The sequence below is a fragment of the Belonocnema kinseyi genome, chromosome 4 (assembly GCF_010883055.1).
Source record: "Belonocnema kinseyi isolate 2016_QV_RU_SX_M_011 chromosome 4, B_treatae_v1, whole genome shotgun sequence".
Taxonomy (NCBI): Eukaryota; Metazoa; Arthropoda; class Insecta; order Hymenoptera; family Cynipidae; genus Belonocnema; species Belonocnema kinseyi.
The window spans coordinates 137,372,709-137,385,874 of record NC_046660.1 but is presented as its reverse complement, the minus strand read 5'-3'; the positions used below and the strand labels follow the sequence as shown (position 1 = coordinate 137,385,874).

Genomic DNA, 13,166 nt, shown 5'->3' with positions numbered 1-13,166 from the left:
TAAATTTTAACATTAATATATTTAAAGAAGATTTTAAAAAAAATATGGAAAGCACACTTTTTAGAATTTTGTTTGGCTTTATACTTCATATCAGGCGGTAGCTCTCAGGATTTTTAAGTAGAAAGTCTGGGTTTCCTTCTTTCTGCTGGCGTTTCTTGTCAATTTTCATTTGCATGATGTTTTATTGCAAGTGCTTATTAAATTTATTTTAATCAAGCCAAAATAATTAGTTTTAACAATTCTTTAATGACAAATGAAAAATATGCCCTAAAAGTGTGATTTATTTTTACATAACGCAATTCATATGATTACAGTTTTAACTATTTTTATCTTTCATTATTGATTACGTACATAGAAAAACATGTTATATCATTTTCCTCATGCATATTTAAATTCTTTTCTAAGTCTTATTATATTATTTTTATATATTTTATTTTTATTTTGTAGAGAAATAATAATTTCAAAATATATAAATGTTCATTTAAATAAGGCAAAATGAGAGTTTTGCACTAAAACAACCATTGTACGAGTACAAGTGGTTAATGTTGAATACCCCAATTTTTTCTTATGAAATAATGGTTAAAAATGAATAAGTTTCGTTAATTTAAATGAAGTCAATAGTCAGTTGCAGAAAAAAATGCTAATGTAAACAAAAAATTCTTCAAAGTTGCAGAAAGTAGGAATCAAATTCACAAATTCAACTGACAAATCCGGAGCGCTACCGCCTAATCTAAACGGCGATCGGAAGACTGGCGGTCCGAAGTCATTTATCCTTGCGAGGTGATTGAGAGGGAGGGGACTACACATAAATTACTATTAGCCTTCGATAGAAAGCGCCCAAATGCATGTTTTGATCATTCATTATCTTCACAGAGCAAGTCAACTCAGATTCAGGCTCCCAACACACATACCCGCGGCGCGGCATCAATTTTCGGAAAATCTAACTCCGAGAAGCCTGAAGCCCAGGATCACTGTATATTCCCGGCCACGACAGGCACCAGAATTTTTGCTTAAATTTCATATTTTCCCTGTAAGAAGTCTTGCATTAAAAAATATATTCTAAAAAATCCTGCGAAACCTGCGTTCGGTGGTGAATTGACAAATACTGAATTCTTTCAAATGCTGTCTTTCTGCTTCCGTCTAGAATCTCTATAGATGTACAAGTTTTAGATTACCCAAAGCAAACATGAAATACAGAAATTTAAATTCCTTTTATTTTCGGATATTTTACTGGGTACCAATCTTCCTAGCATGGCTGATCTATGTAAGAAACGCTCGAGGCAAAGCTGGTAGGTATCTTTACGCTCCAAAGGCTTGGAGGATTACTCGCCGGTCAAGCTGGCGCAAGAGTGTCGTTCTAGAAAGAAAAAGGGGTGGGGATGAGGGGGCCCCAACCATCGCCCCCTCTTGTGAGATCCAATGCACGGGAGTAGGCGGCTGGTGCGGCTTAGCCATGCCAGTCGCACACTCCCGATTAATGATCTCCCCGAAGAATGATCGGAGTGAAAGAAGTTGTTGTGCGTTACCCGTTTGGACATTGTTACACAATCTGCGAGAAATTTGACATGACTGGAATTTAAAGTGATGTTATTTGTGTGTGGAAGAAAGCCCGCAAGCGGGAAAAAACCACAAGTGCTGTTCTCTGGCCGTGTGCGTCCTCTTATGGCCCACTCCCCACTCTCATTTGCGCTGGGCGGTTTTCGCAATCCCTGCACCGGAGGTCGCTGGTATATCTCTTTGCTCGTTCTGGGCGGCGTGTCCTTTAGACCAAATCTGATGCGGTTCGCGTAACGCATTTAGCGGTGAGAGACCATCGTATCACGCGGTTTTAATGTCAGAAAACGCCTAATAACGTTTAGTGCGTGTTACAATACATATATACTCTAGTCAGTAAAAATGTTGTTAAAAACGATAAGAATATTCAATCAGGTTTGTAAATAATAAACACCGTTAAATCATCTACATTTGCGCGGTGAGCCGCTTACTTCGAAGTTCGTGTCAAAAATTAAAAATTGAAAATAGCGGATACAATATGTCCATCATTATATCAATCTGAAAAATACATGCATCCGGAAGATATAATAAGAAGACCGAACTGCCATGCAAAACTCTTTTAAATCTGAAAGGAGCAACGCCACCGCAACTGCCAGACCTATAAGTAGTAATGGCGCTTCACTGAGTGTGCAAACTCCACGTATCCTCTTCTCACGTACAGAAAAGTGCGAGTTAGATAGGTTTTTTGAAAATACAATATGTTTACCCGTTTATGGGAGTTTATTTTCTTTTCAGTTCAGCAATGGTTGAGGTCTAATTAGGCTTATTTTAGGAGTTTAAAACGTGTCGGGTTTTCGGAAGATCCATAATTAGTTACTGAAAGTGTTGTGCTTTTAAAATGCAACGGTTAGTTGCTTATTTTGTTAGAAACAAAAAAAACTTGCATACCGGAAAAAGGAGAATATCATGTTACATATATTTTCAAGAAATAATAATTATATTTCGTTATTTTTTTTTCAAAATTTTACTGGGGTAAACCCGGTTTTTATCATAGCCATCTATTGCGATGATGTTGTAGGTAAAAATCACGAGCATAGTGTGTTTTGGAGTTCGCCTTTTACAGCTGTCATACTTAAACAGCAGCCCTGAACGTTAAAGGTGACAACAGTCACCCTTGCATGCTTTCTTAGAGCTACCATCATATTTCTTTTAAAATTTTCCCGGATGAACCCGGTTTTTAATCATAGCTACCGACTAAGTAAAGTAACTGATGAGATGAGGATATTATAAGTTAATTTAATACGATGTTTGAAATCTCTTGCGATGATGTTGTAGGTACAAAATTACCAGCATGGTGTAATTTATAGTTCGTCTTTTACCGCTTAGAGTTACTATCTGCCACTACACAGGTTTTTAGTCGTTTGCTACTTGATCGTCGAGAAAGTTTTTTTCAATGTGACAGGTGTTTAATAAATCCCCCTTCTAAACCGTTGCCAGTAACCTACCGACTCTCAAATGTTCAAGATGTTCAGTGCATCTTGTGTGCTCATTACCTGTAGCCGAAATCACAATAGGATGAATAAATGAATGGCTCACATGCCTCCTTATGGTATTTTCTTCATGCCTTTACTTGCTATACTCATGGATCTTGGTTTTATAGGTTGGCTGCAAATTTCGGTAAGTGGACAAGCAATGTAAATTATGTAGACTCCTTCACCTTTTTTTTCTATCAACACAATGTCAGGTCGATTGGCTCAGATGTAGTGATTCATCTGGATAGTAAAATCCCAATATAAGATGTAATCTTCGTTTTCTACAACGATCATTGGAATGTGCTTGATGGATTCGTTTTTATCTCCACGTAATCGGCACCAGTCAACCATGTCTTGATGTAACACGTGTTTGCGATAATTTCTTGTGCTGAAAATCTTGTCCTATATGGCAATGACGAATCCTTCCATTCTGGGTTACAGTACACCCTTTCGCAGCCACATGTTGGAGGCCTCACTATCCAGTTCATGTTGATCTAACGTTTTTGGGATTCGCTTCACAGATGTTGTGAAACATTTCGTTTGCTATTAACATAGTCTCACAATTGTATAACTCGTGATGCGGAGATTCTATTTAACTTTTCAAGGTGTGCTTTAAACTATTTGGTGAGCTCGCAGAAGTACGTAAGGTCAAGGATAGAACAGGTGCTCATCGCTCCGATTTTTTTGCCGAATTGAGAAAACTCTTCATCATCGATCTGAGTCTTGTAGTGAAGACAGTCGTTAGGCTTGTCTTAATTATCGTGTGCTGAATACCCTTAGATTCAAGAATACCCAGTTATTTATATATTTATATAACATTGGAAAACGGCTCTGTGACATCGATCACTTCAGGGCAACCATGTACAGAAGATGTGTCACTTGGTGACCATCCTCATTATCATGTATTCTGGTCCCACAAGGCATGCTATTTAGTGTTTTGCTCAATGGGTTTAACGCTAAACAGAACCATAATGCATTAAAGGAGTCTCCTTAAAATATACCTGTCGTAATGCGTATTGATCTAGTAATCTTTGGTTGTCTATAATCAAAATACTTGATTCTTGTACCCCAAAGCATCATCGCACGTCATAGAAAGTCGTTAATGCGTGCACAGCTCTTTTATATTTTTCAAGGCTTCTAGCAAATATTCGTGCAGCGTGCAATGAGAATATACCTTATCTACAATGAGAGCTGTCAGACATTTATGAATTGTGGGCAGACAGGCTATCCGTCGTAATTCAGATGAATTAGAGCGTCTGGTTTTTTAGGTAACATATTCGTAGTACCTCGTTGTATGTATCTCCACCACGTGGAGATACAAACGATTCCTTCAAGCACATGCTGACTTGAGTTTGACAAGGGCGAGCAGGCTCTCTGCAGACATCCATGTACAGCTATCACTGAGTGTCACTGCTATTTTTTTCTATTGTTCTCTATATTTTTGATTATTACACCAAATATAAACATTTTATCGAACAATCGGCTCTGCTTGATTTGAGATATGGTTATTAAGATAAGGTATGCAAAAAATTAGACAAAAATATTTAGCTGATGTCTAGTTGCGGCTGGGTCAAGAAAACACAGCGGGTGGTGTCTTCCTCCTCCATGATACTACCGTCTCCGCTTCTCGTTGTTCGCTGTCGAACAATCAATACATTTCAGCTATTTATTTCACTATAAACTAAACTCAACTTTTTACTGAAAGTTGGTAAAATATTAATTTATAAATTAATTGGTAAAAACTTGCCCAAAACCTGACGAACGAATGACACACATAAACCGTGCGGCCTCAAGATTCGGACAAGATCAGACATTCTGATCAAGGATATTAATCCCTCGCTGTACTACCTATTTTATGGACGAAATTATTTAGGTGCAGTGAACCCTTCCTAAACAAACAAGCAAACAAAGGGCCATGTTACTGTGAAAGTAATGGACTTCGAGGAGCACGATTCGAATTCCGGATAAAAATGGAGGAGAAAGAGAGAGCTGAAAAGAAATAAGGGTCACATTTTAAGAATTATTACCCTCCTGGCCTTTGTCCAACTTATCCTAATCCAACACAAATGTATCCCCCTTTTATCCTACTAAATATCCTTACGACCCCTGATATGGGGCCGTACTTAAATTACGTAACAGATTATAGGCCCTCTCTAAGATCCACCTTTTCCCTGTAACAAACCGTAAGAAAATATTTCTACCCGCCCCTCCCCCTTTCTGTACGTAATTTTTAGTTTCCAGAAATGTTTTGCTAGTAGAAATAAGCAGGGTATCCGAGAACTTCATTTTCAAAATTCCGTCATTTTTCCTTGACTAATCTTTCATTTTCCTTGATCATCAATATTTAAATAACAGAATTTTTATCTTGTAATATTTCTAATATTAAACCTTTAAGAAACAGCATAAAATAGTATTTCTGTTACAGATAAAAAATTCAAATTTATTCATTTATTTAAAACAAAAAAATATTTTTTCTACCATAAAAGATAACTATTTGATAAAATACTTAAATTTTGAAGAAAACAATTAAATTTTCAACATAATAGTTGAATTCTCAACGCAAAAGGATCAAATATAAACTAAAAAGTATCATAGCTTACATATCAAACAAAAGTAATGAAATTTACATACAGAAAAAAAGAATTTCAGCACCACAAAGACGAATTTTCAACAAATAAATATTTTTCACTCAAAACAAAGATAACAGTTTATCGAAATTATTGATTCTTTATGCTAATAGACGAATTTTCTCTAAAAAAATTGAATTTTCCAACCAAAATATAACATTTCAGCAAAAATTTAAGTTTCCATGAAACTGATTCATTTTTAATAAAAAAAAAATTTCAAACCAAAAAAATTATTGTTTTTTTACACAATTAGGAGAAACTTTAACTTCCATTTTTAGTTCAAAAATTAATTTTCAACAAAGAAAGGCTTTTTGACTAAACAGTTAAATTTTCAACCAAAGACATTTTAAAAAAGATTATAAAAAAAATAGTTCAAATTTCAACTGAAGACATGAATTTACCAAAACTAATTTTTTCAACTATAGAGGATTAATTTTTAACAAAATAAATTGATAATCTTCTACGAAATAGTTCCGTTTTTATAAAAGAAAGATGCAATTTCTGCTTAAGCAGGTTGAAATTTTTGAATAAACAAGACTAACTTTAAAAAAGAGTTGAATTTCTAACCAAAGTTACAGTTTTATTTAAAAAAAAAAGAAATTTTTTCTAAAGCAGATGAATTATAGAAAGAAAATAGTTAAATTTTTATCCAAAGAAGATTCTAGTTCACTTTTCAATACCAAAATAAGAATGGTTAACAGAATCTGGCAGATTTAGAAGATCAAAAATGCTCAATATCTGTGAACAGGTATCTTTCGACGTTTGAAATAGCTGCTATCAAAATGGAAGAGGAACAGAAGCTTCCTGTTGCGGAACTACCTTTAGAAGATGTGGAAAACGAAGACTTGATTAAAGCTGAAGGTATAGATGATAGGGATAACGAACATCAATGACCGGATCCACTAGAACCACATGCGGATATTAATAACGATTATGCAAACAGCGAAATCCCAGAAAAACTACAGCACCTAGAAAGGAATTTTGGTCATGCTTAAGTAGAGATCAAATATGTAGAACCAGTATAAAGACATTCTCTGCCCAAGATGAACATCACAAATGATCTGCGTACACTAAAAGAACACATCAACAGCAACGTTTCATCTACGCATTTGAACATAAGACAAACTGCGTTCCAGGTGCAAACTATTATATACTGTGCTGCTTTGGCAAACATTAGAACTTTGAGCCGCAGAACTAAGCCTAGTAATGCAGTATTTATCCCAGAGAGAGACAAGATTCACCATGGAAGATCAGATTGGATATGGATGTCAAGAAAGTAGGGTTCAAATTGGGCCGATTAATTCAATAGAAAAAAGAAAATAGAATCAGAATGCTGATAAACCATGTTACTAAAACAATCCACTCTCGGTACATCGAGAGACTGACACCATCAATATTAGATGAGATTATAGAATCTCAACAGCAGAGACTTGATGGTTCTTACTGCCAGACAATGTCGGCACAAGAAAAGTAGTTCACGAAGGCAACATTACAGCTTTAGATGGTATAGTGGCCTGGAAAAAGTAAAATAACTGAAAAGCTCCTGGTCCAGAATCTGTGCACCAATTCTGGCACAAGTAGCTGACGAGTGTGCACTCTGCGTTGGCAAGGTGTTTTCAGAAGATCACCGAACACCCAGATCTGATGCCAAGCTTTATGATCCAGGTACTGAATCATAAAGACATGGTCATAACGACATGGTACGAATGAAGACCGGGCATTGATACGATATTTTCTCAGTTAGAAAAACTAATTTTATAAAATCGTTGATTAATCCAATATCAATTAACAGAATTCATTAACTTATATAATAAGAAGAAATTGACAAAAATATTCATAAAAATCAGTTAATATTTGCAGTGATAATGTGAATCTTTATATTTCGTGAATTTACTTCGCCGTTTTTTAACAAATTCAAGCCGAGTTAGGTATCAGGCAGTTAGGGAAGAACTCGAAACGCTGCGTTACCTGCTCAAGGTAGCGCGAGAGAGTTGCCAAAGATTTTTGAATAATAAATTTGTTTGGTCAAAAATCTTGCTCCGCCGTTTATAGAAAGTTAACATGAATGTCCAGACGCAAATATAGACCTTTCCTGCGCTAAATCCTTCAGTTTGAGTCAGCGTAGAAGAGATAAATAATTTTGTGTTTTGAAAGTATTCAAAATAAAAATACCATGACTTAGCTTGTCTTTCAGGAACAAAAATTTACTTTAGGATTAAGGAGGTGACAAACTGCTACCCGTCGGCTGAGCACGAGGTGGAGTGCGTTATGGACTACTAATATTTATGGACTACTAATATTTTTTACTCTTAATTATCAAGAGTTATTGATAGTTCATCTAATTTTCATCAAGTGTTATTCCTTAAAGAATTCAATACAACTTTTGTTTATTTTAAGACTACCTTATAATCAAAAAGATTCTAGAGCAACTTGCCCCAATATCCTATAGTCTGGAAATTATAAGTAACGCTGTCTGTTCGAAAGAGGTATGGTACTTGTCAAAAAGTTAGATCTGGATTACCGTTACGAAATACAGGAGCAAATAGGCTGATCCCAGTGTGGTTTCGGCCTTCATATCCAAAAGTTAGGTTAATATCTAATTCTGAAATTTCCAGGATTTCCCTGAAAATCTCTTCTTCAATAGCTACTGTATTTTTGGAAGAAAAATGGACAATTTCTACATCGTCCTCGGAGAAGGGAAGAACAATTTCAAGGTTTGACTATATTCCGCTGTCGAGGGAGAGAGTGATGCTTTCCGTTTTTAACTTATTATTCTGTTTTTTTTTCGATCCAACTTTTGTTGGGCGTTGTTCAATAGAGCTTTAAGTAAGCAATTGAATTGGTTAAGACCTTTAATCTCCGTGAAGATGTCCTCTTCCCTTTGAGGCGGGGGATCTAAAAAATGGATGTTTACTGGAAGCTTAACCGTTCCTATGGAGGGTTAAACTATCTGCGTGATTTCGTGCACAATTAGCTTTTTGGCCAGAAAATTATCCGCTAAACACTGTTCTTTCAGATGTTCTTGACGTCCTTTGATTTGTTTCCCCCTTCTAGCTTTTTCCTTCATTTACTTTAACCTCAGATGTTATGAATAGTTCATTCTTACATTTAAGTTACTAGTAAGTTTTTGTTGAAGTGATATATTTTTATGGCAGGCTATGAAATCGCAAATCTCTCTCTGTCTTGCTCTTTTTCTGACCCTTTTTCTGTCCTTTTCTCACATAATATGATGGAATAGGATACAGCATGATGCAATATGGCATTGTATTGTACGCTATGATAAGATCTTACACTATATGATACAGCATGATACATTATAATGTAACATGATACGGTTTGATGAATATTAAACAATATGATATAATATAATACCATATGATACAAGATGATAAATATGGCAAAATATCATAGAATTTGATACAATATGATAATATATACGACAATATGATACACCATCATACTATATGACACACACTATAATACACTATATGATCAAATGAGGTGCAACACGATACAGTATGATACAATATGAAAAAACGTGACACAATATGATACAGTATGATACAGTGCCCTACAATACCATGCAAAGTGATACAATATCATACAATATGATGAAATATAATACAACATGCAGCAATATGGTAAAATATGATACATTATGATACAATTTTATACCATATGCTACAATGTGATAATGTGATACTATAATAAACCATCACTTTACATGATATAATATGATACAGTATTTTATAATACGATACAATATAATTCAATGCTATTCAATGCACTGCACTATCTTTTCTTTACTTTTCAGAATCTTGCCCTTTTTTGCTTCACAACAGGATTATTCTGGGTACACCACATAAAGTCGCAAATGGAAGAGACTCTCTTCTTAAAATGGTCAGGAAGCACGAAGAAGTGGGCAAAGGAGCGTTTCTATACAAAGCAGCGGAGGAGGCTGCCCAAACACTCGGACTTAGCTTTAGTATTAGGGGTGAGCAAAATGCATGAAACCTTATCAATCTCGAGTACTCACTCCTCAAAGTCCAGATTAAGAAAGCACAAAAGAAAAATTTCTGTGAACAGCTCCTCAATAAGAGGATGCACGGTATCTTCCACAGACATGTGGAGGATCAGTCAATGTCGTGTGAGTTAACTTCTGTTTTTCTGAAATCACCGGGATTGAAGTCTGGTACGGCCGGTTTCATTCTCGCATGCCAAGACAGTGTCATTTCCACTTTAAGATACCGTCGCCACATTCTGAGCCAAGATATTCCTAATGATAGCAGCAGGGTGTGGTATGCACATCCCGAGCATTTATCTCACATACTATCTAGTTGTACAACTCATGCGGGAACGACCTACATCCAAAGGAAATTTCTAAATATATATATATATATAATTTAGAAGTTAAGAAACGGTAAGGCTGCTCAGAAGACCGTATGTGTAAAGTTTAAATCATAAAGAAAACATTGAAAATGAACAAACTCAGTTTATGTAAAAACGACAAAAGTTGCAATGAAACGTTTAATAACAAAAATTTTTTAAAAAGTATGCGCACTTTTTTTAAACGGGACGCTGAAACTTAGCCTGTTTTAATACTAATGCAAGTTACGAAATATAATAATATACATTTATGGGAATAATATAAAATTTCAGCGATAAACTCGAGTGTGAAGTACGAGATACGTGATGAGAATGTGTTCGTTAAAGCCAAAGGAGCTTTAATAAAAGAGAATTCAGAATCACCAAATTATTGTAATCGATACTTTCACCTTTAATTTTAAAAAGTCTATGAGGAAAGATCAAACACGTAGCGCTAAAACCAACATTCACGCGCCCTAGGCTCGCACAACCTTGCGAGCGCAGAGAGCTGCATGCGCAGTGCGCGATGAGAATGTGCCTGCGAAGTGGGCAGATGTTTTATGATGAATTCAACATGTAGTTCAACCATTTAGTTGCAAATGCAACTGTGGTTGAAAATGTATCTTTCTAGGATGAAAATATGTACCTATGTATTAATTGTATTAAACAAAATTTATTTCCTTATTATTTCCTATTATTTTAATTATTATTCGTGAAAAGGCCCTCTATTTCACATATTTTGAGGGTATTTTGAGCTCCAAAGTCTGAAATTAAAGAGAATATTTTGTGGAGATTTTCTTGTCAGAATATGTTGTGTCACAGATTTCCTAGATCTAAAACCAACTCGAATAAAACGAAATCAAATAACCCAGAATATAATTTAGGATGGAAATGTTTAGAACGAAGGAAAAAGCCGTCATGAACCGAAGAAAGAGAAGCCTCGAGAATCGAAGAAAAATAAATTACGAGAGGATTAACAGGTTGAAGAAACATGATAGTCATTGTGATGTAGTTTCTAGTTTCTCATTGTGTAGGTGGACGCAGGCACACTTTTCCAGTCTTAAACTCATGCCAATCGATGTAGATTGCCAATTCACCGCTGCAACAAGGATGTTAAGGTCCTATTTTTGAGAAACAAATAGTTTAAGATCATCTATGTATAAAAGGTATTTAACCTTAAATTCTCTTCTGTTCGCTGGTCCACATAGGTATACGAAGCTTTCGCCTTAGGGCATAATATATATAGCCGAGGAGGAGATGCAGAATAGTACTAAACTTAGAAAGTCTCCTTGGAAAACCCCCTTCTTATATGTGACATAGCTGGTAGTCACTTGTTTTTTTCCAGGTGTTATGAAAAACTTTGTCCGCCATAAGAGCATATGCTGTTTCATACATCTAATTTTTTTTAAAATGAACTTTCAGGCAGTCAAGGAGCTTGACAGACAGCTCATGGCTCATGTTATCGAATGCTATCCGGTAGTCAATCCAAGCCATGCACAGATTGCTTTGGTAACTGCTGGAATCCTGGTTAATATACTTGTCTATTAACAGGTTCTCCCTTCAATCTGATAGCCCTCTTTTGCATCCACGTTGTTTAACTAATGCACTTCATACGGGCTCGACAGATCAATATCCTCTCTTTGATAATGCTAATTAATAGTTTACAGCTCGTGATTAAACAAGTTATGAGCCGGTAGTCCTTTGGACTTTACAAAACTCCAGTCTTAGGTCTCAGTAATGTGTGTCCATCCACTAACCACTGTGAGATGGGTTGTTTTTCATTTAAGAAAGTAGTAAATATACAAGTTAGATATTGGTTCTTGGAAGTGAACTTCTTTCACCAAAAGTTGTTGATTTTATCTGGCCCTGGCGCTGAAAAGTTATTAGTTCTAGTGATAACTTTTGTCTTCTCTTTAGCAGTAATTATTGGACTCTCTCCTGGAATCTCTCCTGGACTAGTTGGATTTTCAGCAGCCTATCACGTTTTGTTGAACAGGCGGTAAGAGTGATTAGAAAAGGCGGAACTTTCTTGAACTCAGTGGACTCACCGTTGAAGGCGCTCTTTGTCTGTTAAAAGAGCTCCTTATTTTACGTATAGTGCTGCTTGATGATCCATAGTTCAAACTTTTTTAGCGTGTGATTTGCTTTATTGAAGTTTTGAGCAAGTTCCCTAACCTTTAAAGCGAACTATTTATTTGATGTTATGTAGCTAATCACACACTTAATAATTGATGTAACCCGTATCACGGTTCTAATTTTAAACAAGAGCTGTGCAATACGCTCCCAAGTCTTACTCCGGCGTACTTAAGTATCATTATTTCTATTGTCGCTAAGCTGGGAAACCTCCTTCTCGCAAACTACACAGTTAAGACTCCAGACATCAACATCTTCAGGGAGCAAATCGTTAAGAGTAGTATGAGCTTCAACTAATTAGTTCACCCTGAGAAAGCCTTTTTGGTGGATTTTTGATTTTCTAGTTCTTATACTGGCATTGTCGGCTATCTGCAAATATGGGTTTGCTAGAACGGGCGGTATGTTCACTGGAAGATGTTGCTCTTGTTCTTTCTGATGAAGAGCTTTATATTCCCCTTTGTGTAAAAAGGATTCTTGATCTCTTAAATACTGAGATGTTTCATGAGCATATTCCGGGCGCATATTGATCCAATGTTCATGTAACCTCTGCATGTAACCTCTTCGCGGGGGGAAGCTTTCTTGCCAACAGGTAAGGATGTCCCTTCGATGCTGGTCTGACCATTTATAACGATATTCCTTGCGTTGGTCGGGGGCCATTGCCTGGTCTTCACCTCGGTTCAGTCCTATTGCCACTCACAATCGAACTATGGTCACTCTCCGAGAGAGGCTTATGGCCCGTGGCAATATTAGTAATGAAATCAAGTGATCTGATAACAGCAGTGTGTCTGCACTTATTGGACAAAGCCTGGTTTTTTTATATCATCATTCACGGTGCGAATTGTAATCAAATGTATTATGGCGGGTCCTGAAGCGCATTGAAGGATCCGAATCACCAGAACCTTGGTAAAGGTACATAAAACATTTCTAGGCGTATTGGTTCAGGGATCGAACACCGAACATCTAAGGTAAAGTCCGAGCCTCCAACAAACTAAGCCACCGAGGATCATATGATTAT

The 13,166-nt window shown here is 36.1% G+C and overlaps 1 protein-coding gene across 1 annotated transcript in view; it reads right to left on the bottom strand.

Annotated features, from left to right (window-relative positions):
- Nucleotides 1–13,166, bottom strand: part of LOC117171128 (protein kinase C-binding protein NELL1-like) — a 324,967-nt gene that overhangs the window by 21,902 nt on the left and 289,899 nt on the right. The window lies entirely within an intron of this gene.